This window comes from Cryptomeria japonica, chromosome 3 (genome assembly GCF_030272615.1).
Source record: "Cryptomeria japonica chromosome 3, Sugi_1.0, whole genome shotgun sequence".
Taxonomy (NCBI): domain Eukaryota; kingdom Viridiplantae; phylum Streptophyta; class Pinopsida; order Cupressales; family Cupressaceae; genus Cryptomeria; species Cryptomeria japonica.
This window is the reverse complement of record NC_081407.1, coordinates 82,216,963-82,244,557: the sequence shown is the minus strand read 5'-3', so window position 1 is coordinate 82,244,557 and position 27,595 is coordinate 82,216,963.

The following is a 27,595-nucleotide window of genomic DNA, read 5'->3' as shown; positions in this document are numbered from 1 at the left end:
TATTTCTCATGTGTTTCTGACTTTCATCTCCCTATCATTCTACTCTAACTTCTTCAAATTGTAACTGTCTCTATGAAATATCGCATATTCGAAGTTTTGAAGTTCCATTACTGACATCACCTATCTTATCTACTTGTAGCATCACCATCTCATCATACAAACTTTCCATTTCCTATAACAGTTCTCTACAACCACAGACTACTATCACATTAAACACCTTACACATAACATCATGAGTTCTCTCCTCTTTTGCTTCCATCCTTAATGGATATTTATTGCTTATTACACCTAATTATAACATTCCTCCTATGACATTTTTCTTAGCCTCCTTGTTTCTCACTTGTAGTACCATGGAAGATGCTCCCACTTATAGATCCCCTTGTTGCATGTACTTAATCTTCCTATTCTTCCTATTTCATTTTTGGTTGTATTCAATACTCTGCTTTGTTCTACAACTTCAACTTGTAGCATCTTTGTAACTATATCAACTATCCTTAGAAGTTCGTGCCCACAAATTTCTTTTGTCACACCCACTTCTAACATCTTCTTATTGCATTTTTGGTTGTTTTCAATACTTGCAACTACCCTTATGCACCGGTCTTCTTGTACTCTTCTAAACTTTTTAGACATATACGTGTAACTCTTTGATGACCTCCTTAATGACCTCCTTGTAGCCTCACCTAGACTACTTCTTCACAATATTTACTTGTAGTGCTATGAGAATCCTCTCATGACAATCAACAATACATAAAATAAGATAACACTTTTACATTGTAATAACATAAAAAGACCATTCGTTATTTTGCAGAACTTGATATTTACAAGAAAAGATAAGATATCAAGATGTTGTGGATGTGCACATCGAGTTTGATTCAAAGGAAAAGACCTATGACATAATTGTTATAATTGCGAATCTTTATCTTCTCCAAAGAAATATATTAGTTGTTTTCATTTATAGATCTCCAAAACAGAAATGAAAATTGGATTTTTCCCAAGCATTTTAATGCATAACCAAAATTTACTAGTTTTCTGAAGAAGTAAACGTGGGTGGGTATGAACTGAATGGAGATGGCAATATCAGGTTTCTTTATATTTCGAGGATGCACCAAACCTTGAGAATTGTTATGTACAAGGGTAGAATGATAATGAACAGATCTCCACAGCAAGCCAAGCTCATCAAACTTGTAAAAAAACTAAGCGTCTGTATATAATGGGAGCCGTTTGTTTATACAAATCATTATGATTTGTCCCTGATGCATAATGGTTCCCAGGAAATAGTGCATCCCCAAAATACAAAGACTTGCTATTACGATCACCATTCAGATCATACGTACCCTCATCTGCTCAATGAAAACAGTAAAAAAAATTTCTGCACAAAAATGTTTGGAAAAAAGTTAATTGTCATATTTCTGTTTACCCTGTGAGCCAAGTGAACATCTATTCTTTGCCATCTCTGTTTTACAGATCTATAAATCAAAACAACCAATCTATATCTTCTGAAAAGATAAAGACTACCTAATAAAAGCTTTCCTTTAAATCAAACTTGAGGTGCACAACCAGATCATTAGAATTGCATAGCCAATGGACTGATGATTCGAAGGCTTCCATTTCTCTTACAGCTACGAAACCAAGAGACCACCATCTCCAACTCTGAGAATCCATCCCGAACTCTGAGAATCCATCCCGAGCGACTGTATGTCCACTCCTCACTGAATATCTTGTTGAACATTGGGCTTCTACTCAAATCAAACAGTCCAAGCAAGTCATAATAGTTTGCCTCGAATAACAGATGATTTGAAATTGGAAAAGATTATGAAGAGAAAGTTTACAAAATATTATCTTCAAGATATCCTCCAGAGTAGGATCTATCACCATTGATTCTCGCATGAAATATACATTTTTGTTGGAGATATCTCCTCCGCATGGCCTGTGGACTATAAATGTGCATGATGATCTCTCACATTTCCTCTTGGCTTCATCCTTTCTTCTAAGTGTGAGCCAGCTGGTATAAAGTCCTTTTGATCCAGCATCACCTTTCTTCTCTACATCCACAACTTTACCTTTGCCTTGCCTATCTTCGATTGAGCCATCCTCAATGCGTTGCCCAATTTCATGTGTGAGCTAATTGGTATAAGGCTCTTTTTCTTCACTGCTAATCCTATTCTCATTGCTTTAATGCCATGGGCAAACCTTGAATTATCAGATTCCGTCCTAGAAGCCATAATCTCTATGAGGTGCTTCTAACAGATCCCTGTGGTTAAATAGAAATAAAAATTGAATTGTGAGAAAATTGTTAGCTATTTCCAAAACTTTGGGAATAGCTATGCAATATTTTTAACCAAAATTTGAGTCTCTTGGGAATTTAAGTTTGGACAATCTGTAGAGTATTATCCATGACTAAGTACCTACCCTCATGGGACAAAATGGTGAGATTTTAAGAATGTATTATTTCTTCTTAGCTCTAATTGGAGTTGTGTTAGGAAGCATTTGTCTCAATGCCATCTAGGATGGTTAAAATGGAGGAACCTGTTTGCTTTCCATTTTACTTTTGTTCGTTTTGTTCGGGTATTTCTCTAGTGGAGCTAGGTCTTTACAAAGACACGTGCAAATATAAAACATTAGAACATCATTCGATCTAAAGTATAGTAAATAATGTAAGATTTACATTTTCCTAGCAATAAAACAATTATATTTTGAAATATGTACATAAGAATCGTAAATCTGTGTAGGATAATCTCATACAAATATAGAGAAAAATTTCGTTGAATCTTACTTTATTCCAGACATTAAAATAAGGAAATCCAATTATCTGTATCGGATGATCCATGCTTGATGATTAAAGGGAGACGATTAAAGGGGTCAGAATTATGATGCAAATCTGCATTTTAAAGTTGGGGTCAAGCATGTTTTGAAGGGATCTCAAATCTTATTTACCTAAAGTTGTCATTAGAATATCATTAGCATACTATCAACAAACAGACAGCCAAAACAATAAAAACCAAAATAAAATCAAACAAAATAAACAAGAAGAAACAACTAATTCAAATTCTTCAAAGCTTCAGCTGCTTCCATTTCAAGCTGAGAAAGGTTCATGGACAACTTAAAGCTTGTTGTTGTTTCCATATCAGATTGATGATTGTCCTGTCAATGCTCACAAAGTCCTGTCAATGCACACAAAAACAAGAATGATTGGCAAGTTGGAGATTCATTCTCTCAATTTTAATACCAAAATTTCCCTTGCATTCAAACTGTTGTCCATGCTGATTTCCCAATTGTTGAATTATTCCTTCATTTGTAGCAATCAACACTTCTGTGTCATGCGACTGCAATTTTTTTTTCTCTGTATTCTTGCATTTCACTTCTGTAGCTTTCTTTATCCTTCAATGAAAGCTCCTCGTAAACTTGATATATTAAACTAGGATAAAATATTAAGAAAGGCAGCACAAAAGCATTTATTTTTAGCTTAAAAATTAACAAAGAAGACTAATTATGTATTGGAAAAAGATAAGTCAATATCAGAATTCATTTCTATCTTACCGATTTTTCTTCTTCATTTAGATTTTTCACGAATTACCAATCATTTTACTAATCTCCCTATCCTTTCCAATATCAATGCTTTCAATTTTGTATGCTGCTCAGCAAAGGAAAAAGAGTAATCACTCCTATTTTGGTTTAGGATTATTCAGATCTTTTTTTAGTTTCATCTTTTCTCCTGCAATGGCAACGAGAGTGAACCCCTAAAGAAGTATCCCCATTTGTTATGATTATTCTAGTAATTATGTACTTCTGCAAACTGTTCTCTGGAAAATCCTATAATACATTAGTTGATTTCTTTGACCCAACAACCACAATAACAAGATAAATTAAGGAGTTTATTATACACCACTTAATTTCTCTTGTTACTGTGGTCAGTGGCTCAGACAAATTAAATTGTGCTTTATAAGATTTTTTAGAAAACAATTTGCAGAATTATCTAGTTACATGAATAATAATAATAATAATAGGAATGAAATTAGAAAAGGGATCTTGATCATCCTAAACCAAATAGGAATAGCTACACTTTTTTCTTTGTTGAGCAGCATACAAAATTGAAACAATTGCATCCTGGAAAGGATAGAGAGATTACTAAAATGATAGGTAATTTGTGGAATAATCTAAATGAAAAGAAAAATAAGTAAGATAGAAATCAATCTTGATATGAACTTCTCTTTTTCCAGTAGATAATTAGTCTTCTTTGTTACTTTTTAAGGTAAAAATAAATTCTTTTTTGATGCCTTTCCTAATATTTTATCCTGATTTAATATATTAGGTTTACTAGGAACGTGCGTTGAAAGATAAGGAAAGGTACAAAAGTGAAATGCAAGAATAAGAGAGAAACAAATATTGCAATACCATGACACAGAAGTGTCAATTGCTGGAAATGAAGCAATAGTTCAACAATTGGGAGATCAGCATGGATAACAGTTTGGATGCAAGGGAATTTCCGTTACTACAATTGAGGGAATGAATCTCCAACTTTCCAATCATTCTAGTCTTCTTGAGTACTAGCCAACAACAAACTTTAAGCTGTCCATGAACCTTTCTCAGCTTGAAGTGGAAGCATCTGAAGCTTTGAAGAATTTGAATTAGTTCTTTCTTCTTGTTTTGTTGTTTGCTGATGGTATGCTAATGGTATTCTAATTTTTTATGGAAGCTTTTCTTAAATAAGGTTTCAAATCCCTTCAAAACTTGCTAGATCCTTTTAATAAAAAACAAGCTTTAAGATGGCAGATTTGCCTGATAAGCCTGACACTACAAATACCATTATGCCTAAAAAAACAAAAATCTTTGATTTGTAGCATTGTTTCAATAGATCAACAATGTTTAGTGGATACCACCATGTCCATTAAGGATTAAGGATGGAAGTTGTATCCAAGAAGATAAATGTAAGCAATCAGTATCAGAACAATAATTCCAATAAACTAACAAGATTTTGATAGAATAGCTCAATGAACTACTCACATTTAGAATAAACGTGTAATGACAAACTATTATTTACTCTTAATTTGTTTGTTTATTTCGTTCTGGTTTTGGTGAACAGAATGCCCCAAAACCAATGTAACTGAGCTGATTAAAAGAACAACAATATAGTGTACCAATGTTGGTGTGCATCTTTGAACAAGTAAAGTACATAGTAATTCGTCTTTTCTGTTGCTTGTAATTGTTGAGGCCTTCCAAGTTGGAAGATAGTAGTTAAACTAATTGTTGAGGCCTTCCAAGTTGGAAGGTAGTAGTTAAAGTCACAAAAGGTGGTTTACATTTGAATATCCACAATATCAAGCACAATCAACTTAATAACAAAGTTCTTGTTTTAATCGTAGGATGTTATTTCTTTTATAAGCATTTTAATTCCCTTTCAATCTCAGGATTTTATTTCTCATTTTAATCAGTAAATGTGGTTTTGTTAAGTTTCCTCTTCAAGATTAAATTTCATGATCATAAGGATGTCAAGTATTCATTTTTTCTAATTATAAATTTTCATAAAATATAATAAAATAGTATACATATATTAAATACAACTATCTAGAGATGTTAGATATATCAATCTAAATAACTTTATCCAACCTTTGTAATGAATCTAATACAAAAATTAAACTAATATTTTTCTACATCTTTTATGTAAATGTACATTTGATATCTATACTATTTATATTTGAAAATTATTGAAGCAACTCTTTGAAAATATAATTTTTTAAATTTTCTTTAAAATAAATTTTTAAAAAATTATATTTATTTTTTAACCTACATTACATAGCCCTTGGTTAGTTTATTCTCTAGAGGGCATAAATTTAGTGTAAAATTATACACTCCCTTACCTATCCAACATTTGGTTGTCACACAACATAAGTTTAGTGATATTTTGTGGAAACAAATCCTTGGAAATCTTTACTACAATATGTAACCTTTGGATACAAAACTCTTTGAAAAATGAAACTATTTCTTTAACCTTTTTGAAATCTAAATTTCCCTTAATCTCTTCTAAGAAAAACAATAAAACAAATAATATTCACTTACCCACCTAGCATAACCATCTCATCAATTAGTCATGATGAGGCATCAGTTTAGAGAGAAATTGTAGAAACATATCCTTACAAATCTTAACTACCCTACCATTTGCCCACAAGATAGTAAACTCTTTGAAAATTGAAACTATTGTTTTTCCTTATAAAATAATACAATATTTTTCTTACCTACGCTCTTAGATATTAGATCACTTATTGTTACCACAAGCCGTAAATTGTGTGAATAATTATAAAAATAACTTCTTCAAACTCTTCAACTATCCTATATCTTACAAAATTGAAACCCGAAGCCATTCTTCTTGTACTCTTCTAATCTTTTTAGACATCTCATTGGTCTTCTATGGTTGCACAGCCCAACTCTACACTTGGAGGCTACTCACATGGAACTTTTCTTAAGGCTATCTTCTCCATTATTTTTAGTCCTATTGTTTGTCTCTTTTTCTGTCTTTCCACACATACAGTCCCCCTCTTTGTAGAAACTTGTTTGCTTTCAATTTTAGTTTTTCTTGTTTTGATTGAGTTATGCGTTAAGTAGAGATTTTTTCTCTAGCTTTATATTTTACTAATAATAAAATAATTATACTTTTTAACATGTACAAAAGAATCATATTTGTTTTTTTTTAATTTGTACGTATTTTTTAACATGTACAAAAGAATCGTAAAATCGTATGATGATTTTGCAAAGTAAAATCATCATTCTTTGGGTACCACAAGCCAAAATCCAAAGTGCTTTGCAAGTATCTAAATATCCTTCTCACAATATTTACATGAGTTTGCTTTGGGGCAGCTTGAAATCTAGCTACCATGCACACTGCTTGCACAATGTCTAGCTTGGAGGCAGTTATGTAGAAAAGACTCTCAATCACCTCTTCCTCAAGATTTCCATTTAAAAATGCAGATTTTACATCCATTTGATAAACTTTGTAACCTTTGTATGCTAAGAATGCCAAAAACATTCTAATGGGCTCAAGTCTTGCAACAATGGAAAATGTCTCCTCAAAGACTATGCCCTCTACCTGTGAGTATCCTTGTAGAGCAGCCTATCCTTCTTTCTTATCAACATGCCATCTTCATTCACTTTTTTCTTGTAGACCCAATCTATGCCTATGACATTCTTGTCAGCTAGCCTTGGTATCAAACCCCATGTTTTGTTCTTCTCAATTTGCTAGAGTTCTTCTTCCATTTCCTTCACTCACTTCTCATTCTTGCTAGTTTCAGTGTAATTCTTTTGTTCCATCTCAGTCAAAAGGAAAAAAATTACTTGGTCATTGTTTGTAGCATGCTTCCTTCTTGTTTGTACACCTCCATCCTTGTTGCCTATGAAATGATCTTTAGGATGGTACTTTTGCACATAGTTGCTTGGTGGATTTTTAGTGACTTCTTCTTCATTTTTCATTTTCTTCATCTTCTTCATAACACGGTTCCTCAAACGGATGTATAACATTTTGCTTTCCTTTTTGCATGTCTTCATCAACTCTTACATGTACAATTTCAACAACTTTCTTGATATGTTTGCTGAAAAATTTATATGCCTTGCTATGAGTTGAGTAGCCCAAAAATATTCCTTCATAACATTTTGACTCAAAGATAACTAATCCATCCTCATCTCTTTCTGATGAAACATTTACTACCAAAGACCTTGAAATACTTGATTGAAGGTTTTTTGTCATACCACAATTCATATGGAGTCATCCTTCTATTCACCCTTAGCTGAACCCTATTAAGTGTATATACAATTGTATGGATTGCCTCTTTACAATAAACATCAAGCAGATTATATTCATTTAACATTGTTCTAGCCATCTCCTTGTCAGTTATATTCTTTCTTTCCACCACACTATTTTGTTGTGGTGTTCTAGGAGATGAATATTATCTTCTAATTCCATCTCACTCACAATAATCTTCAAATTCATTTTATGTGAATTCTATCCCTCTATCTAATCTTGAATATTTCAACTTATAACCACTTTCCTTTTCAACCATTTTTCTATAAATCTTGAATATTTCAAAGGCTTGTGACCTGTCTTGAAAGAAGCTGATCCATGTCATCCTTGAGAAATCATCAACGAGCAACATGAAATACATGTCACCATTGATAGCTCTTGTTCTAGTTAGACCACACAAATCAATATGCACTAGTTCCAATGGCCTTGTAGTTGAGTATTCCTTTGTCCTCAATCTTACCTTAGTTTTCTTTCCTCTCTGACACTCATCACATATGGTGTTTGCAAGCCTAACAACCTAAGGTAAGTGTCTTATATAACCTTTCTTGCTTACCTTGACAAGGTTTTCAAAATTTATGTGACCCAATCTTGTGTGCCACAACCAACTCTCATCAACTTGTCCCATCATGAATTGAGGCTCAAAGAATTATTTCAAGTTGTAGACATTTCCATCAGTCCTTTTTGCCTTCTTCAACTAATTTGACATTGCTCTCCTTTCTGATTTCACACCCTTTGGAGTCAAAAGTGAACTTATATCCTTTGTCACACATTTGACTCACACTAAGTAGATTGTGTTTCAATCCTTCTACATACTATACATTGTGATCTTTTAACTTGCCATCAATTCTTAGTATGCCCTTGCCTTTTATTTTAATTGAGGAGTTGTCAGCAAACCTCACTGAGAATCCATTCCAATCTTCAAACTTGGTGAACTTCTTCCTATCGCTTTTCATTTGATTGGAGCAATCACTGTCAACAACCTAGAGATTTCTTCTTTCTATATGGAGAGTTGTTTGAACAATCAAACTCGATTCATTCCTATCTTTTTCTTTTTCAACCCATATCTGCTTGGTCTCATTCTTCTTCTCTACTATAACATTTTGACTAGGCTTAGTTTTTTATTCTATTTTTGTTGTCCTTTTGTGTTTAGCTACCCTTAATTTGTAGTGCTCAACACTGTGGCCAAAGTTTTGACAATAACAACACTTTACATTCTTATTGAAAGATGAAATAGGTGGACTTCTATATGACTGAACTATATTTTTTCTACACTCATGACTTTTATGATCAAATCTATTATAATTATAGCATATGACATTCGCATCTCTTAGAGTAGCAAAAGGGTTCTTACTTACATAATTAGGAGGTGGTCTATTTATAAGTCTATAATCTAAAACTCTATGTCCATAAGCATTACATTTAAAGAAATAAGCATAAAAATTGAGGAGCAAACCAATTACTATTTTTGAAGGTGTTTTTCATTTGTCTCCTTGGAGCAACATAACTCACTCTTCTTGAGCTCTTCCTTGTGTCCTTGATCTTTGTGAAACCTTCATCATCCACTTTGTCTTTTCCTTTCGGATCAACATGTTTATTTCTTGTAGTAGCAACGATATTCTTCTTCTTTGGATCAACAAATCGAGTCTTCATCCCTCAGTTGTAGTATTTAAGTCTATCTTCTTTCTTGGAGCATTGTTAACCTTGAAAATTTTATCATGATCATTCATGCTTGAAGATACAAAATTTATGTCCCCTTTAGATGACTCAGCACTAACAAAATTTTTTCCAACCTCATATCCTACACTTGTAGAATATTTTGAATGGTTTTTCTCTTTTAGCATATCATTTAACGCATTGGTGATGCCCTCATACTTCATCCTCAACTTGAGATCTTCCTTACATTTTTCAAGTTCTTCCCCAAGGCTTCCCACTTCTTGTTCCGACTTTTGACATTCCTTTTATTTTATATGTAACTCTAATTTTATTTCATCACCTTTTCTCTTAGCATCTTTTAGTTCAATTGTCAAAGCAACAATACTCATATTAGCTTCTTCAAGATATTTGTTTAGCTAATTTTTTTCCTTTGTGGCTGACTTCTTATAGTTTCTAAATTCTTTCCTTACATTGTGAAGTTCTTCAAGAGCACATATTATCTCTCCTATAAGATCAACCTTGACATCTGCATCCTCTTCCTCACTGTCATTTAAATTTTTAAATCATGCTCTAATTTTCTCCTCTTTAAGGACCTCTTGAGCAATGAAGAGATTAGTTTATTTTTCATCTTCACTGCAATACTCTACTGACTCACTTTAATCATCAGAAACATCATTATCAATAGTGTAAATAATTTTCTTCTTTTGAGAGTTCCTTCTCCTATTATTATAAAACTTTTTACCTTTATCCTCGACACTTTCCACATCATTATCTTCCTTCTTCTTATAAGGACATTTAGTAGCAAAATGTCCAATTATTCCACAGTCAAAACATTTGAAGGGAAGCTTTCTTTTATACTTACCTGATCCTTTCTTCAATTTTCTTACAAAGTTGGCTTCAACATCATCTGATTCTTCATCATCTACACAATTTACAGTCTCTTTCCCTTTCTTCTTAGAGGTGAAGGTAACTTCTTTCTTTGATGATTCATAACTTAGAGCTCTCATTTCATATGCAAGTAATGAACCGAATAGCTCATCAATAGAGAATTTTTTTAGGTCTTTAGCTTACTCAATGGTAGAGACCTTAGTATCATACTTTGTTGTCAAAGATGTCAACACTTTCTTAATTTTAGCTTCATCTGGAACATCTTCTCCAGGACCACTAATTACATTTACTATCGCATCCACCCTTAGAAAATAGTTAGAAATCTTTTCTTTCTCTTTCATCTTCAGACTTTCAAATTAAGATCAAAGATGCTACAATTTAGCCTCCTTTACTTTAACATCTCTTTCATATATTCTCTACATCTTGTCCCATGTTTCTTTTGTAGTTGTACAAAGTGTAGCTTTAACAAACTCAGTGTCTGACAATCCACTAGGGATAGCATTCTTGGCTTTAGCAATGTGTTCATATTCCCTTTTTGCACCAGGATCAGTAGGAGGAGTCGCAGGGATAGTATACCCATTCTTAATAGACATTGAGACATCATATCCCAAGGATGAAGGGTATGTTTATATTCTTCTACTTGAGAAAGCATAGTTGGTGTCATGAAACATTGGTACGTTAATAGAGGATGACTTATTTCTTGCCATCGGGTTCACACACCAGAATCTACACAAGCTAGAGAATGCATTTCTAAAAGGGAACCTAGGGGTTTGATACCAATTGTTGAACACAAATGGACTACTAAGAGGAGAGGCTCAATTATTGGTAATTAAAAACTTGAACATTTTGAAAGGTCTAATCTTTAATAATAGAAATCAAGATACTATGAGAAGAAATGTTAAACACATTTGCACATATACAGAAGGAAAGCACACAACAAAAAGTTTTTATTACAATGTTTATGGGCACCAACCCAAAGGAGCACCGAGTAAAAGAACAAAGTTGTGTCACACTTTTATAAACTAAGTGGCCAATGGCGATTTAGCTTTTCAAATTGAATCAATAGAAAGTTAAATGTATGTTTTTAATTTTGAAATTATGTAAACTAATGAAATGTATATTTATTTGTGTATTTTATGTTTATAATTTTTTTAAAAATTATTTGAATATACTTTTGTATAAAGTAAACACTATAATTTAGCTATTGATAAAATGTTGCAGCTTGAAACTTTAGTGCAAAAATATATTTTTAACTATTTTTTATGTATATATATTTTTCAATAAATTTGAAAAGTTGTGTTTACTAAAATAGAACTCTTTCCATTTGGTATCACCTTTTTTCTTAATTATTTACCCAAATTATAAAATAATTATATCATCTTCACATAGACTCTTTTCTCTAGTGCTTTTATTTTTTCAAAAATTTTAAATAAATTTTAGTATTTTTCGTTTACAAGATAATCAACCATATATTTTAGTGCTGATGACCTACTTTCAATAAAAGTAAAATATAAAATATTAAAAATAATTAAAATATTAAAAGATATATATTTTGGAAAATTCACTTATAGATCTATAAAAGGGCATTTTTACATTTAAAAAAAAAAAAAGTATAAGAGTAGGAGCTATTGAAACATAGAGTTTCTCAAAAAAACAATTTTTTTAGTAATTAAATCCAAAGTGGTATAAAATATACATTTAGTAGACAACTCCAATTGGAAAAGTTGTGGCCCATATATAAGATAGCTATAATCAATCTTTATAGATCATATGTTTGACTAAAATTAATTTTTAGTTAGCATTACTTAAATTCACTTGTGCTGATAAGTTGGCTTGAAACGTGACATAGATCTATACTTTTACCTCACCAACCCCTAAATTTATGAGAATCAACTCAAAGAAGCACCTACCCCTAATCTGAGCACCCACTCAAATGACATACAATGAATGAATATTCAATATCAACTAAGAACCTTCTTACAAATGAAATTTTATCTCACAACTTGTTCTCTGCACCTGATATTGTCTTGATTCTTCTCTTCTCTCAATCTCTATTCTCTGCTCTTTGATCTTTGTCATCAATCCCATCTCTTTGATTTTTTTTTGAAAACTCCTATTTCTCTATCTCACTATGTGGATGACCTTCTTTGTTATCAGCCTCGGCTCTGTACTCTCTGGTCTTTGGCCTCTACTATTCACTTCAATTCTCTTCTCTATCTCTCTTTGTTCTTTCTTTCAGCTGCCTCCTATCTCCTCTTCACCTATTGATTATTCCTCATTCAATCTATTCTACGATTTTATGCTTGCACTGGTGTCGTGTTATGTGCACTTGCAAAAATTGCTTCTTTGTGGGCTTCTTTTTCTTCTTTGTTCACTGAGCTTATTTTATTGCATTCCAACAACACACTCTTACTCATCTACCACTTCCCTTATTTACAAACTTTTCTTCTTTGTCAATTACATATCCAAATTTTTTTTCCCTCCAATAAGAAATTAAAAAACAAATAGTTTCATTTCAAATGGTTCTTTCCTTCTATGCAAACCAAACTCAACAATCTGATTTGAATTTGCATGTAATTCATATTTTTGAAAAAATATTTTCAATTACAACTCAGCCCAACCATAGTCTTCCACATTCAAATGGCTCTTTCCTTCTATGCAAACCAAACTCAACAATCTGATTTGAATTTGCATGTAATTCATATTTTTTTAAAAATATTTTCAATTACAACTCAGCCCAACATTTATTCTTCTTATTGTTTGCTATTTAGAATGAAAATCACATTTGATACGCATGCCCCTTTTTTTGGTTATATAAATATGTCAACAAATATTTTTTCACCTAACATTCACATGTCACTAAGCCACATGGCAAATGGTGGGACCCATCAATAAAATATTATGCTCACAAAAATTCCATGTGTGGAAGAAATCTATGTTGGATTCATGAGCTACACTAATGTGTTCCATAGATTGACTAACACGCATGTTATATGCATCACGATATAACAAAACCATCCTTCTTGCAGACTGGCAGGATAACATGCCTTCTTCCTCTTAATTTGTCCATGAGATCATTTTGCGCTCATCTTCTTGACTACAAGATGGTAGGATGTCTCACGCTTCTTCTTTCTTGTTACCCTGGAGGACCTTTTTCTTATAATCTTCTTTACCATGGGATACTATGGTTTGTAAAACTTCTTTATTTTTGTTACCCCACAATGTTTTTTGACTGAACAATCTTCTTTTCCATGACATAGTGAGGGATTCCATTTACTTTTCTTTTATGTTACCCCACAAGGTCATCTATCTTCCATTATTCATGTCATAGGATAGAAGGGGCTACCATTTTCTTTGCTTTTATGTTACTGCCTAGGTTCTTTTGCCTTTAGTCTTGTTTTCCGTGGGATGGTGGGGGAACTAGTTGCAGTTTTAGCATTACCCCACATAGAAATTTGTCAGAGGTCTTCCTTTGTGCAAGATAGTGATAACATGGTGTGTTATGCGCTACCAATAATAGTGTGTGACTGATACGCCTAGTAACTACGTGCAACTAACACGGTGTGTTAGCATAATTACAGCTGCACTTTTTCTTGAGTCAAACCAATTTTTTCAAAGCCTTACCAACTCAATGACCTATGTTTTTTTGTCCAATTTGCATGTCTCAATGACACGTCTCATTCTTTCCTTCTATGTCTTCATGTGGGACTAACACGATGTGTTATGTTTTGCTACAACAACACTTTTGTTGAGCCAAGTCAGTTCACCCAACACATCCTCTCAACTATTGACATCAATGAAAATCTAATGAAAATACATGCATGTATAAATACCAAGTTAAACCCCACCCCTCCCGAGGAAGAGACATTACCAAATGGACATAATGTTGTTTTCATCATAAACTGTTGCTTGAAGGGAACAAATGATGATTTCCTATGTGGAATTCTAGATAAAGATGGTCATATTTCCGAAACCAAAATTGTTCATGATTCAAGAAACATGGAAAAAGGTATGGATAGTGTTGCATCTATATTTTCTCTTCCCCTAAATATGAGTCCTTTACTTTTGATATTTGTGAAGAAGACCTAACGGTGGAAGATACCAGTCAAAGTGCTAAAGGAGAATTTATAGACGATGACTCATAAATGGAATTTTTTTGGGCAAAGATGATTAAATTTATGTAAAAAAAATAAAAGGTCCGAATCCCTTTACTTTGTCTTCTCAGGAGGAAGCAATATGCTATTCCATTACTAAAACTCCATGTTCAAGGGAAGATATTGCACAAGTTCATATGGTTTCATTTCATTTTTTAATTACTTGTGATGTTGGTATTTAATAAATTGATAAAAAAAATGGTCAAGCTTGAGCAAGATAGACGACAATCATTTTCTCACTTTTCCTCTTCTCGAGTGATGAATTCTTTTAGTTTAGGGCCAAATACATTCCTCTTGTTAAATTTGATCCTATGCAGGAAGGGTATGATATCTAGGTCTCTGAAATATATATGACATTGTCTAAAATGGTATTGTTGAAGGCCCCCTTTTTCACATTTGGATTTGGATTTTCTAAAATTAACCTAATGAGTGTTCTTGTAGGTGAGGTTAATTTATGAAAAACTTCTAATAATTTCTTGCATGGGTAATTCTAGTGTGTGTCTTCGCATTTCAATTCCTAGCTTAATTGGGCTCACATGTTTTCATTGATCTTTTTCTTTGTTTGTTGAAGGTATATTGAATTTTCTTGAAGTGTCTTATGCCTCTTGGAAAGTTTGCATTTAGATTAGAACCCTAAATGTGATAGACAAAGTATCCTCTCCCCTTTCCCTTCATTGGACCTTGGGTGTAAGAGAAATTGTTATTATCTTTTAGAGGGTCTACCTCCCATACAATTTCTCTTACATGCAAGATCCAATGAAAACCAAGGGGAAATGATACTTTTGTTATCACCTTTAGGGTTCTACTCTAAACACAAACATTCCAAGAGGTAAAATGTTGCTTTCTTTCTTTAAAAGTTTAACTACTAAGCAGTATAAAAAGTTTTATTATCTATAGTTCTTTCCATATTAGATTGTGTGACTTTTGATGCCAAAAATATCACACAATCAAATCCAAAAGAAGATATAGATATTATTATGGATTATGGAAATTTGATAATATAAATCTTCTATTTTTAGGAAACTCTTAGAATTATAAAGGGGGTTTGTTCTTTTTATTTTTAATTTTGATGAAAAATAACTAGCAAAATAACAAATAGATCTTTTGAAAATTAGGGTTTCGCAAATATTTGATCGTATCTTTCAAATGGTTGCAAATTTTAATACAAAACGTTTACTATAGATTGGGGATGGTATAAGGAGATTTTAGTCAAAAAAAAAAAATAGAATTCCTAGATCAGTTTTTATGGAGTTGCAATTTTTTAATAAATTTTTATAAAAATTAATTTTTAGGCACAAATTAGCCAAAAATTTCAAAACTTCATACATTAGTTGTTGGATAGAATGTGAGGATTCCATTAATTGTTGCTAATGCTTGAGTGGCTATTATACTACTTGGGAAGTTGATATTACTTCTACAACATGCAAACCACCTAGGGAAGAATTTCAAGGTTGGCATACAACTTTTAGTAGGCATGCATTAGATAAGTTCTCTGCGAGAGAAGCATTAGGTATTAGATTTCCTACGTGTGAGAAGGTATGTTTCTGCATTACAATGGTGACATTGTACACACAAAGTGAAGAGATGGTGTGCGAATTTTTAGTTGTACTTATCGCATGGAAAATGACAGGTTGGTGATGATTTTAATTATTGATGAGGATGGAAAGAGAGTTCATTATGAGTTTATCCACTAAGCAAAGCAAAATTCATTTGTGAGAAGAAGACATTCCGAGTTGGTGCGTGAAGGAAGGTGGCATGATGCAGGCGAACTTCTACTTGTAGACCACCAAACCTATGGTGGCATTCTAGGGAAGGAAAAATAATGAATGCCTGATCCATGTTTTTAAAATCATAGACCTAACCTTCTTGATAAGAGTGAAAATTATTTTCGGGGATGAATACTCTAAGGCATAGTATCAATATTGAACCAACATCTATATTGCATCCCTATTCTTGGCTTGGTGCTTAGAGTGTGAATCGAGTGAATCAATTTTGTTTGGTGAGCCTAATTGGGATGGCTTGGCAAAGGGAAGTGATCAGAAGAATTTTTGAATTATATTTTTTTTAGTTTAGTTTATCTATATGTTAGTATTTTGCAATTTTGAAGGTCTTAAGGGCATTTTTAGCTCTTGAAAGTGGCAAAAAATTTGGCTCTACATCTCTTGGAGACCTTTCCAACGAGATCAACGGCTAATAGTTTCGAGTCCCGAGCAGAAAGTTATGTCTAGTTGAAGTTAGGATAAATTTTCATATAGTTCTTTGAAAATTTCATAGTTTTTAGATTTTATTATGTAATAAACAAATATGACTGTTGGGCTTCGATTCTCAAGAGGTCTTTGTGACCCTTGGAATCTCATGAACTTCTATATGTTGGATTTTCGAATGAAAGAGATTACTTTTTGGCTTGCTTCAATTCTATGATTTCTGGTTCTTGTAAACAGAATTTACAATACCATAGGTTCAGATCAAGAAGGGTTCGGAACAACGTAGATTTTATGTTGCAAGGCTACTACGATAAAAACTTCAAACCATTCCTATTCAAATTAATCCATCAGAAAGGTTTTGTTTTCTTTTTATTCACGGAATATCATAAGCAAGGATTAGGGTTTGAGGTTCAATAAAACTTCCAGTTTCTCAAGCTTAGATTAATGGAATATTGTATGCATGAACCAGAATATCAGAACAAAAACAGCACAAAGAGACCAAAAATGTTCTGAGAGTAAAAAACACAGAGAACATAACCTCATAAAAAAATTAGGGGAAAATTAACCAGTCCCACCAATCGACAGAACAAACCGAAACCGAGGGCCAACATCAAACAGAGACAAAAAAACAGAACACCATAGACATTGCTTAGGCGAGTTTTCATCTACCTCCTCCTTACCAGACCCTGAACAGAAGACACCTTCTTCATGAATTGATAATCCACAAAGAAATTTTAATCATTTGAAATTTTGATAAAAAAAGTTATCAGGAAATCTGTAATCAAATTTACACTGAATCAAATCAGTTTGTGAATGTAAAATTTTGGTAAAAGTCCTAGAATATAAGAATTATATATGTTTAGGCGAATTTGTTTCATGATATTAATTTCATGGATCACAAGTAGACTATTGCAATCTGGCTATTTGTGCTTTTAGTCCCTTCAATTTTTATTACAGTCGGTTTATCTGGGGTCAAAATTCTATCACAGCTTTTTGTAAAATTTAGTTCTTTTATGAATCAGGTTAGGTTTTGTGGTCTAGTGAGTTGAATAGATGAAGTTTATACAGTTTATATTGATATGTTTGTTATTTTTCTGAATTCAACTGTATGAATTTTTACATTTTTACATTTGACGAATTGCTAGCCACCCTTAATTGAAAATCTGACTTTAGCAAACGTCGAATCCTACAACATCCTAACTAAAATGGAGTGAGTTAATGTTGACAATACAACAAGGTTAAATATATCAGTGAGATAGCACAAATTTCGAAATGAACATAATACATGATCGTAAAAAATAGGAAATGACATCCCAAATTGTTTTGATGCCTCTTATGAGATCTGATTTATAAAATAAGGTGGGATCTCTACTCAATGAAGTTATAAGGCGGTATTTTTGGGTTTCCATGCTAGATCTTACTTTAGGTTTCTAGATGTCAACTTTTGGGATTCTAAAATTTGTTGTTTTCATGAAGTTTTAAGGTAGCATTTTTTGGACTACATTATGCTTCAATGATCTATTTATTTTCAAGTATGTTCATATTGGTTACTATTTAATGAGTTTATACTATAGTTTTTGTATTGGCTTTATCAGAGTATCGTTTATTTTTCAAGGTTGTTCTAATTATTTTGATGTTTCTGGATTCAATTGCGTGAAATTCTTTTATCATCTCTAATTGTTGATATTTCACAGATAATTACCTCCCATGAAGGATATTTGGCATAGTTTTTAAAACATGTGCCAGTCAACTTTCGTGTTATTGAAATTTATGTTGTTCTATCTTATACACTTGAATTCTACATAGCACCTTTATCCAAGTTTAGACAGATGAATAAGATTGTTATTTTATTGAAACATGATATCTGCTTCATTCAGATTATGATGTACACCACGTAACATCCATATATCTAGACTAACTCATGTCTGAATTACCCTATCTTATGTCAATTTATAATAGCAATAAATAAATAATATCATCACCATAAGACACAAATCAGCAATATAGGATCACCACATCACAGTATTTAAATGGAAAAGCCCTTGTCAAAAATCTCCATCAAGAAAAGAGCGGAGGTAAGCATTATCAACTATAAAGTATGATTATAGTAAATTCACATTCATTCTCCTCATTTCCTTCAACATGGGAAAAATATTATACCTATTTGAATAACCTTTCTATGTCCCATCTATCCTTGTTTCTAGAAGAAACTCTACATTTAACTTTTCACTAATTATACATCTAGAAGGCTGAATTTATAGAATGAGAAGATCTACAAAACCACTACTAAATATTTCCAAAAAATGTTCATTTCTCACAACCACAACAACATGAAAGTAAAAAAAAATAGTTTTGGCTCCAATATTTTTTCTTCATCTTGGGCACACAATCTTGCAAGATAAAAATTATAGTAAATGTAATAAATGATGCAATACCTAGAGAGGTATGTTTCTCTTGCAATACCTAGAGACGTATGAGAAGCCCAAAGGTCACTCATTTTTCCACTTCTCGAATCATTAATTATCTTATTCTAGGTGACTAAATGTGGAAGGAAAAAAATTAAAAAGTGTTGGTGTAATTATTTATTCATGTTGGATATTATTACACCTTACTTAAGTTTACTTAGGTGCATGCATATCATAGTACTTTGGGTATGAGACACTAGGGTGTTTGTGCCACATTGGGATAGTGTGTGTAGGAGAATTTCCACCTTTTGTGGTCTTATCTTGTTATTACATTCCACCTTCGGTGGGTGATCCATTTCATGTGGAATATTATATTGTTTCTCCTACCTACCACACCTATTTCCTACCCACCCTTGTTTCCCATTGAGCCACATGTCATGTTTGTGTGCTCACATATCCATATAGCCTTGCCTATATAAGCAGGCTCATATTCATTGTATGTATTTAATTGATTGATTAATGATTCACTTGATCAGTATTTTCATCTTGATAGAATATAGTTTATTCCTATTATCCATTTTGTCTCTCTATTGTACTTTTCACTGAGCTCTTGATCTTGGCAAAATCTCACATGGTATCAAAGCCTAAACGGCTTCTTTAATTAGTCATTATTGGAGGCTTCAATTTTTTGATTTGGGGATTTGAATTTTTTGGGGGCGTCCTACAACAATTTGGACATTATGGTTGAGTCTGGGAGGCTATTCCCATGAATTTCAAAAGTTTTATTTTTAAATTAAAAAAACCCCAAAAAATAATTTTTTTGAGGGGGCGTAACACCCAACCCCGACACCTGCCAACCCAACTTGTACCTCCACTAGGTCCCGCTACTCGTCCTCGCTCTGGCTCTTGTTGCTCCGTCCCATACATCCCCTTCCAATAGCACCTAGTAATGGCTGCTCTGTCTACCATTGGTCTTTGCTCCGCCTGTTGCTCACCACTCGGTGGCTGCTCTGTGCCTAGCCCTCGCCAGCACTCACCTTTCCGAACAATCCTGCTGACTACTCCCCGACCGACCTCCCCAGTTGCATCCCCAACAACCTCCATTATGCCTGCTGCTGTAGTCTTCTCGAGTGGCCCCGCTTGTGGCCCTCGCCACTCCTGTGCCTTCCAGAAGTCCCACTCCCAATCTCCAACCATGTCAGATCCATACGGCCACGCTGTCTTCTACCTCAACACACCACGTCACCTACACTCTCATCATCCGTACAAGTACTAAACCATTCGCAAACTACCACGTGGTACTTGTTGTATGGCTAGCATGAGGGAACGATGATCATTTTGACAGTCATACGACCATCAATTTAAAACTTGCAGGTTACTAACATCATCCTGCATCAGCATTTTTTGAAAATTTGAAGACCCCCTTTCATTTGCATTTTTCAGTTTTGGAGTCCGACTTCACATGGCCATATCTTGGTCATTTTGGCTACTTTTTTGGTGCAATTTTTTTTGAATTGGGATATAATTTCATGCTCTTCATAGTGGTGGAGGAATTTTTTGATTTTGATAAACAAATTTTTTAGAATTTTCAGATTTTCATGAATGTACCTGTCTAATCCCTGATTTTGCAACTTCAGAGGCTTCATTTGGGGTCATACGATCTCCTTTTAAGGTGCCATTTTATTTAAAGTGTATAATTTTTTGTCTACTTTCATAATATGCCATTATCTTGCAGTGATTTTGAATAGAAATTGTACTTTCAGTATTTGGTCTTTTTTGGCCTATTTGGTACTTGCATTTTGCTTGGATCTCAGTTTAGATAATTTGCGGTATTTGTTGGAGTCTCTTATAGCCTATTTGAGGCAGTTGTAAAATTGAACTTAGAATTCCGCCTTTCCTTGTTTTGCAACTGGCCCATTGTATATGCACTAAGTATAAAGTGCCAAATCACCATTTTGGGGAGGGTTTCTTGATTGAGTGAATGTGGGGGGTGTCTTGTGTGATTGTGCCTCTCTCTATCTTGTTTTTTTTTTCATTTTGGTGCTATGAGTTCTCCTAAATTTCCACTTTTAACTCCTCATAATTATGTATCATGGAAGATTAAGGCTTGGAGTAAGCTTATAGAGAAAGGACTCATTCATTATGTAAATGGAACTATTACAATACCACCTAATCCTAAGGTTGATCCTAATGCTGAAATTGAATTGCTCACAAAGAATGCTATGGCACTTGGAACTCTTAGAAAGTATGTATCAGATGACCTCATTTTTCACATTGATAAGTGTACAACAATTAAAGAGGCTTGGGATATTTATGAGAAATTATATGGTCAAGTTGGTGAGATTAAGGGCTACAAGCTTGATAGTGAATTCACAACTTTGGATCCCAAGGATTTTAATACAATACAAGATTATGTTACAAAAACAAATGAGCTAAGAGAAAAGCTAAAGGATTGTGGCATTGACAAAAAGGATGCTCAATTGGTTTATAACTTGTTGGACAAGCTTCCATTAGAGTATGGAACCTTTGTATCTAGCTTTCATACCCATAGGTTAGCTCAAGGTTCCTCATATACTTCTCCCTTTTTTGATGCATTCACGGAGATATTGATACTTGAGCAATCTAAGTTGACCAAGATGGGGATTCTCAAATCTTCAAAGTCACAAGAATTGGTGGCTAATAAGGGGAATCAAAGCAATAAAAAAAAGGCAAGAATCAAAAGCAACCTAACTCAAAACCACAACAAGATGGAGCACAATACTCTGCTCCACAACAAGGTGACTCACCTAAGAGGAAATCAAATAAGGAAATAAACAATTATACATATTGTAAGAAGTCGGGACATGATTAACATCATTGTTACAAGAAGGATATTGATGAGTTGACGCATCTTCTTGAGAAGAACAAAATCAACCTACCTTCTAGAATCTCTACATTTGCTTCTTCTTCCAAAGAAAAAGATAAAGGAAAGGATCACTCTTTTGGGACATATAAAGAAAGGGACAAGCTCTTTGTGCTACTACAAGTCCTGATTTAGGAAGATGGCTTCTAGATTCAATGGCTTCTCATTATATGGCATCTTTGCAGTCTATGTTCTCTTTATTTGAGCCTTGCCACATGCCACAGATTTTGATGGGAAATCATAAATACATGGATGTGATTGGGAAAGGATCTATTGCCATTGGGGATAACTTCTTCAACGATGTGTTGTGTGTACCCCACTTGACAAACAATCTTTTTTCCATCTATCAAATCACACATGGGGAAATTAGAAAAACTGTGGAGTTCACACCTAATTCAGTTATCATTAGAGACTTGGATACTAGATCTATCATTGTGACTGGGGTGGTTGATCATGTATCTTGGTTGTACTCCTTTTCACATTTTGGTCCTAATGATGAGGTTGATTCTTCCCATGTTGATGATTCAGATTTTGACAAGAAATTTAGGTACTTGAACTTGGGTGTTCTCACATGTGACCCCATTCTTGAGCCTTGCATTTCACCTCCTCCTATTGATATCACATCGCCTATTGCACCCGATGATGCAACTAATGTGACAGTTTTGCCTTCTTGTGATTCAGTGCAACAGGATATTACTTGTCTTCCAACTTCAGTTGATTGCGATGACTACTTGACAGACATTGCATGTTTGTTTGTGGAGTCCTAAATTGCACATTTGGGAGACATCATTGATGGCATTCATCTTCTCTTTGATGAAGATGATCCTTCTTTGATTGTTGCAAGGGAACACTCTGCCCCTCTTGTGCATTCTCTACATGATCATTCATTTGAGGTTGACATGATTGTGGATACTTTTGAACATTAGTTGGAGGAGGTCTCTTTATCTTTTGAGGAGACATGTGAGTCTTTGGATATTGTTCTAGATTAATCTCCACTAGATCTTGGAGTGCCTTTTTCAGCAGTGTGGAGCAATTCACTACCTTTGGAGGGTGTATCTTTCAGCATCAACATGCAGACACTTGAGCAGTTTTCAGAGATTCCATTCATCACGAGCTTTCTTCCTACATCTTCCCTTCATGATTTGGGAGACTTCATGGATACACCTCTGGTTTTGTTTCTTCCCAAGGGGAGGAATGTTCTTCAACATTCGTGGAGTATTTTTTTCATACATCATTGAGCTTCTATCATTGGTGCAGATTCTACATTGAGGGGGGGCTACCTAGTCTCTCTTCTTCTTCTCTCATAATGAGGGGACTTTTTCCTCACATGGGGTTTTGTTCCTGACATACTTCTATGAGAGTTTCTTTGTATATGGTTTTCATCTCTCTTTTTGGGGGAGGGTTTTTCCCCTTTGGGTTTTTCTCTCTTTCCCCGCTTTGTGAAAGATTCCATTACATTGGTTTGTGTGCATTTACATTTGTACATGGGTACCTAACATTGCCTCGTAGCTGGGACCCATCTTGCATTGCTTAGTTGCATTGTAGACTTAAGCGCATTCCCCTAAATTGCACATAAGGGGGGTGTTGGTGTAATTATTTATCCATGTTGGATATTATTACACCTTACTTAAGTTTACTTATGTACATGCATATCATAGTAGTTCTGGTATGAGACACTTGGGTTTTTGTGCTACTTTGGGATAGTGTGTACCTATGGTAAAGGTATGTTAGGCTAAAGTATTAAAAACCTAATCACCAAATACCAAATACGAAAGTTTTGTAGTCACATTTGGCAACATAAGAATCAACCACACCCTTAAAGAGGGGAACAAGTGTATGGACAGGTTGGCTAACCTGGTTTCCTTCTCAAAGAAGATCAAAATATGAACAATGCTACACAAATTACCTAAGGATATTTATGCCATGATTCACGCGGGCATAAACCTTAATGAGGCATAAAGATCACCTTTTTATTTATTGTCATTTCCATCCCGTCCTTCAATACGTGGGTTATTGTCTTTCCAATGCCATGTGCCTTTAGAATACCAGGCTCTCCTCCACTTTCATTTTATTGTTTATATTGTAATGCTATAGAATAATTTACAGTCTGGTATCAACAAATCTCTCTAACATAAGAACAGAAGGGGTCAATTAAGACACTAGAAGACAAAAGAAAAAGACATGGCTGGTATGAAGTAACTTATTTAACCTAAAAGTAGGAATCAATGAAGGCAATGGAAGGCAAAAGTGATGATATGGCTCAAATGATGGTTATTTATATTAGTTTGATAGATGGATGAATTTTGTTTTTGTTATTTTGACTGAGTTATTTAAAGTGTCTTAATCTCGATTATTTATATTAGTTTGACAGCTACAGACCTTTGGTATGCTGCAATTACATCCACTATGTATTTGGCATTTTTGTGACAGCTCCTTTCTGATGTTTGGCTGTAATCTGCTATTTTCTAGCTAAAAGCTTAATTCAATATACCAAAAACAACTTGGCACACTGTCAATTGTGATCATCCGTTGGAGATTATAATCCCAAATGCTCATTTATATCTGCCAGTTGCAATTAACTCCGTATCCTCTAGTCTGCCATCATATCTGCAGCACTAACACAAACATTTAAGACAAGCATTCAAGTAGACTTTCTTTGGATTTGAAAAGATTTTCTATTAACTCCTCCAACATGTTCATTGTCAAGTCACATGTTCTTTTTGGTCAGTTCAAAAATATATATTATTTTGTGCATGCTGTATCTTCTCCGTAGTGTGTGGGTGGTTTATATAATTTTTGAATCATTGTTCACTCTTTTAGAGTCCAGCTCCACAGAGCTATTAGAAGTTGAGTCTGTATCTATCGATATAAATGTATCAACCGTAAGTCTGTCAAATGAAATGATGCATAAGACAGTTAATGTGTGACTGAAGAAGGTTGTCATTGTCAATGAGTTGAAGCTCTGTAATATTTTTATTGATGAATATAAATTTCATTTTAGTTTTTATATATCTGCTCCCTCTGCTACCAACACCATCATTGTTTGACATCATTCCTATCCCTGTGAAAGCCAGCATGACATAGAGCACTAAAGTTGCATTTGACAATAGAGAACACATGTTAAACGTTGGGTGATCATAAGCCTCTTTTAAAGACAATTGTAGCCAACTGCTTAGATTTAGATTTTACCTAAACTGATTCATAAAGGAACTAAATTTTACAAAAACCAACCTTAGACCAAATTAAAAGAAGGTTACCTATGCTTAGGCCTCTAGATTAGTCAAAAGCCAAATAAATTACAAACATGCAGATAGATCACACAAATTCCAAAAGAAAACAAAGAAAAACAAAACAAAAAGAAAGAACTAATTCAAATTATTTAAAGCTTTGTTCTTCCACTTCAAGCTAAGAAAGGGTCATGGATAGCTTCTTCATATCTCTCACATCTTGTGCATCTTGATCCACCATCTTCTTGTTGCTTACCCTAGTATGAGTGCAAAGGTCTCTACCCTCCTCCTGTGTAGCCTACTTTCCTTTATCAACAACATCAATATCAATGAAATACGATTTAGCCTTCCGAGTCCTCTCAAACTTCTCTATCATAACTCTAATACTTTCTACACTGGAATTGATAACCTTGTAGCTGAAGTTGACTGGGATAATTAAATTATTATTAATTCTTTAGTAGTTGGTCTCCAATCTCATGATTCTCCCTTCAAAATATTCCTTCATGTGTTATATGTCCTTAACTACATTTTGCAAGGAAACAACCATGCTACTTCCTTCTCTAGCCATTTTCAATTTGGGTCCTTCAGGTTATGCAGTTTATTCTTGACCCCATAGATAGCAATATTAATCTCATTAACGAAGAACTTTTGCATTTTAAAATTATAAACAATAAAATTTCTATCCACTGCAGTGAGGTCCCATGGATGCTCTTTATCAAGATTTAACATAGGGGAGTCATGGTTTAAGTCACAAGGGAAAGGGCACTTCCCATCACGATTAGTCTTAGGGTAAGATTCATCCAAAACCCTCAAAAAATCCTGATTACCCACCTTAAGGAAAGAATCCAAACAGGAGTCCCTACTATCCCTATCATTCTTTTTCCTTTTCTTAATACTTGTCCTCCCTTCACCTTCAAAAAAACTATCTTGCAAAACTGAACCAAGGGAAGCCTTTTTTCCTTTAAGGTTTCTATCACAAGCCTTCTTCCCCTTTTCTTAATACTTGTCCTCCCTTCACCTTCAAAAAAACTATCTTGCAAAACTGAACCAAGGGAAGCCTTTTTTCCTTTAAGGTTTCTATCACAAGCCTTCTTCCCCTTATTATCTTCCCATTACTCATAAGAATCATCAACCTCCTCACTATTCCATCCACTACCCTCAAAGAAAGGGGAATCATTGCCTTTTGGATGAGAACAATCCCCCTCTTTAACAGATTACCTTTTGCCAAGGATTTTTAAAAAATATGTCCCATTAATAGTAAAATCAAACATTCATGAATAATGGGGCTTTATTTATCCTTTTTATGTTCCCTAATTCTGAATTCTAAAGAAGATAGCAATAAAAAGGAACTGAAACTCTATTCTTATGCCTAAAATGATTGACGAGGGCAAAATGATAGTTATACACAAGCGAATAAAGACCATCTTCTGTGAAAAGTTGCATAATTATGTTCATGAATTTGGCCCACAAGGGTTTGATTGATTTCATCTTGTGGCACCGCTATACTTGACTAGAGGTTTTCCCTCTTTACCCTTGACAAAATTTTGGACCTCTTCATCAACTAACTTTGTGTCTTTAAAAAACTTCTTCCCCTCCATGCTCACCCTAGTAACTTTAGCAATGAGCTCCTCTTTGAGTTTGAAATTACGCCCATAAACTGTAACCTATCCTTTGTTCCACCCTTTAGTGAAAGCCCTATAAATCTTGTGATTCCAACCATCAAGCCTTTCAAGGTAAGGGATAAACCCCCCTCTCTCCAAAATTCTCCATATAGTGTTTTTTTTTAAAATTTTCTCACATTTTAGGGGCTCAAGCTTATTCCTAACTCCCCCCATAGCTTGAGACCACTACACAAATCAAGAGGGACGCTTTAAGATTCCAAGAATTAGAAGTTATTATGAGGTACATTACCATTGACGATCACTACAAAAGCATTTTTACCTATCATTTCACCATTCCGAACCATTTTATGCATGATAGGTGTATGTCAATTCCTTTTTTATTTTTTCTCATGTATGCAATAGTGTTAATACCCACATGAAAAAAAGAAGCTCCCCTATTCTTCATTAGGGTTTAATTCTCTTGATTGTTGAACATGCTAAATCCCTTGAGATTAAGCCACACCCGTCGGCCTCTAGGAAGAATAATATCCACTATGCCCAAAATGTCCATTAGAACTAACTAATGGATCCACAGAGTCTGATGAAAATGATTTCTACCTAGTTAGCTGCAAAATAAAGACCACTTCTAAAGGAAAGGGGTTTGATTCTTATAAGGAATTCTCTAACAAGGGATACATTGATTATGCCCCTTATAATGAGTTTTCCATTGATTCCTTTAGCCCTAGCTTTGCCAAAATGGGCAAGGTCCCTAAGC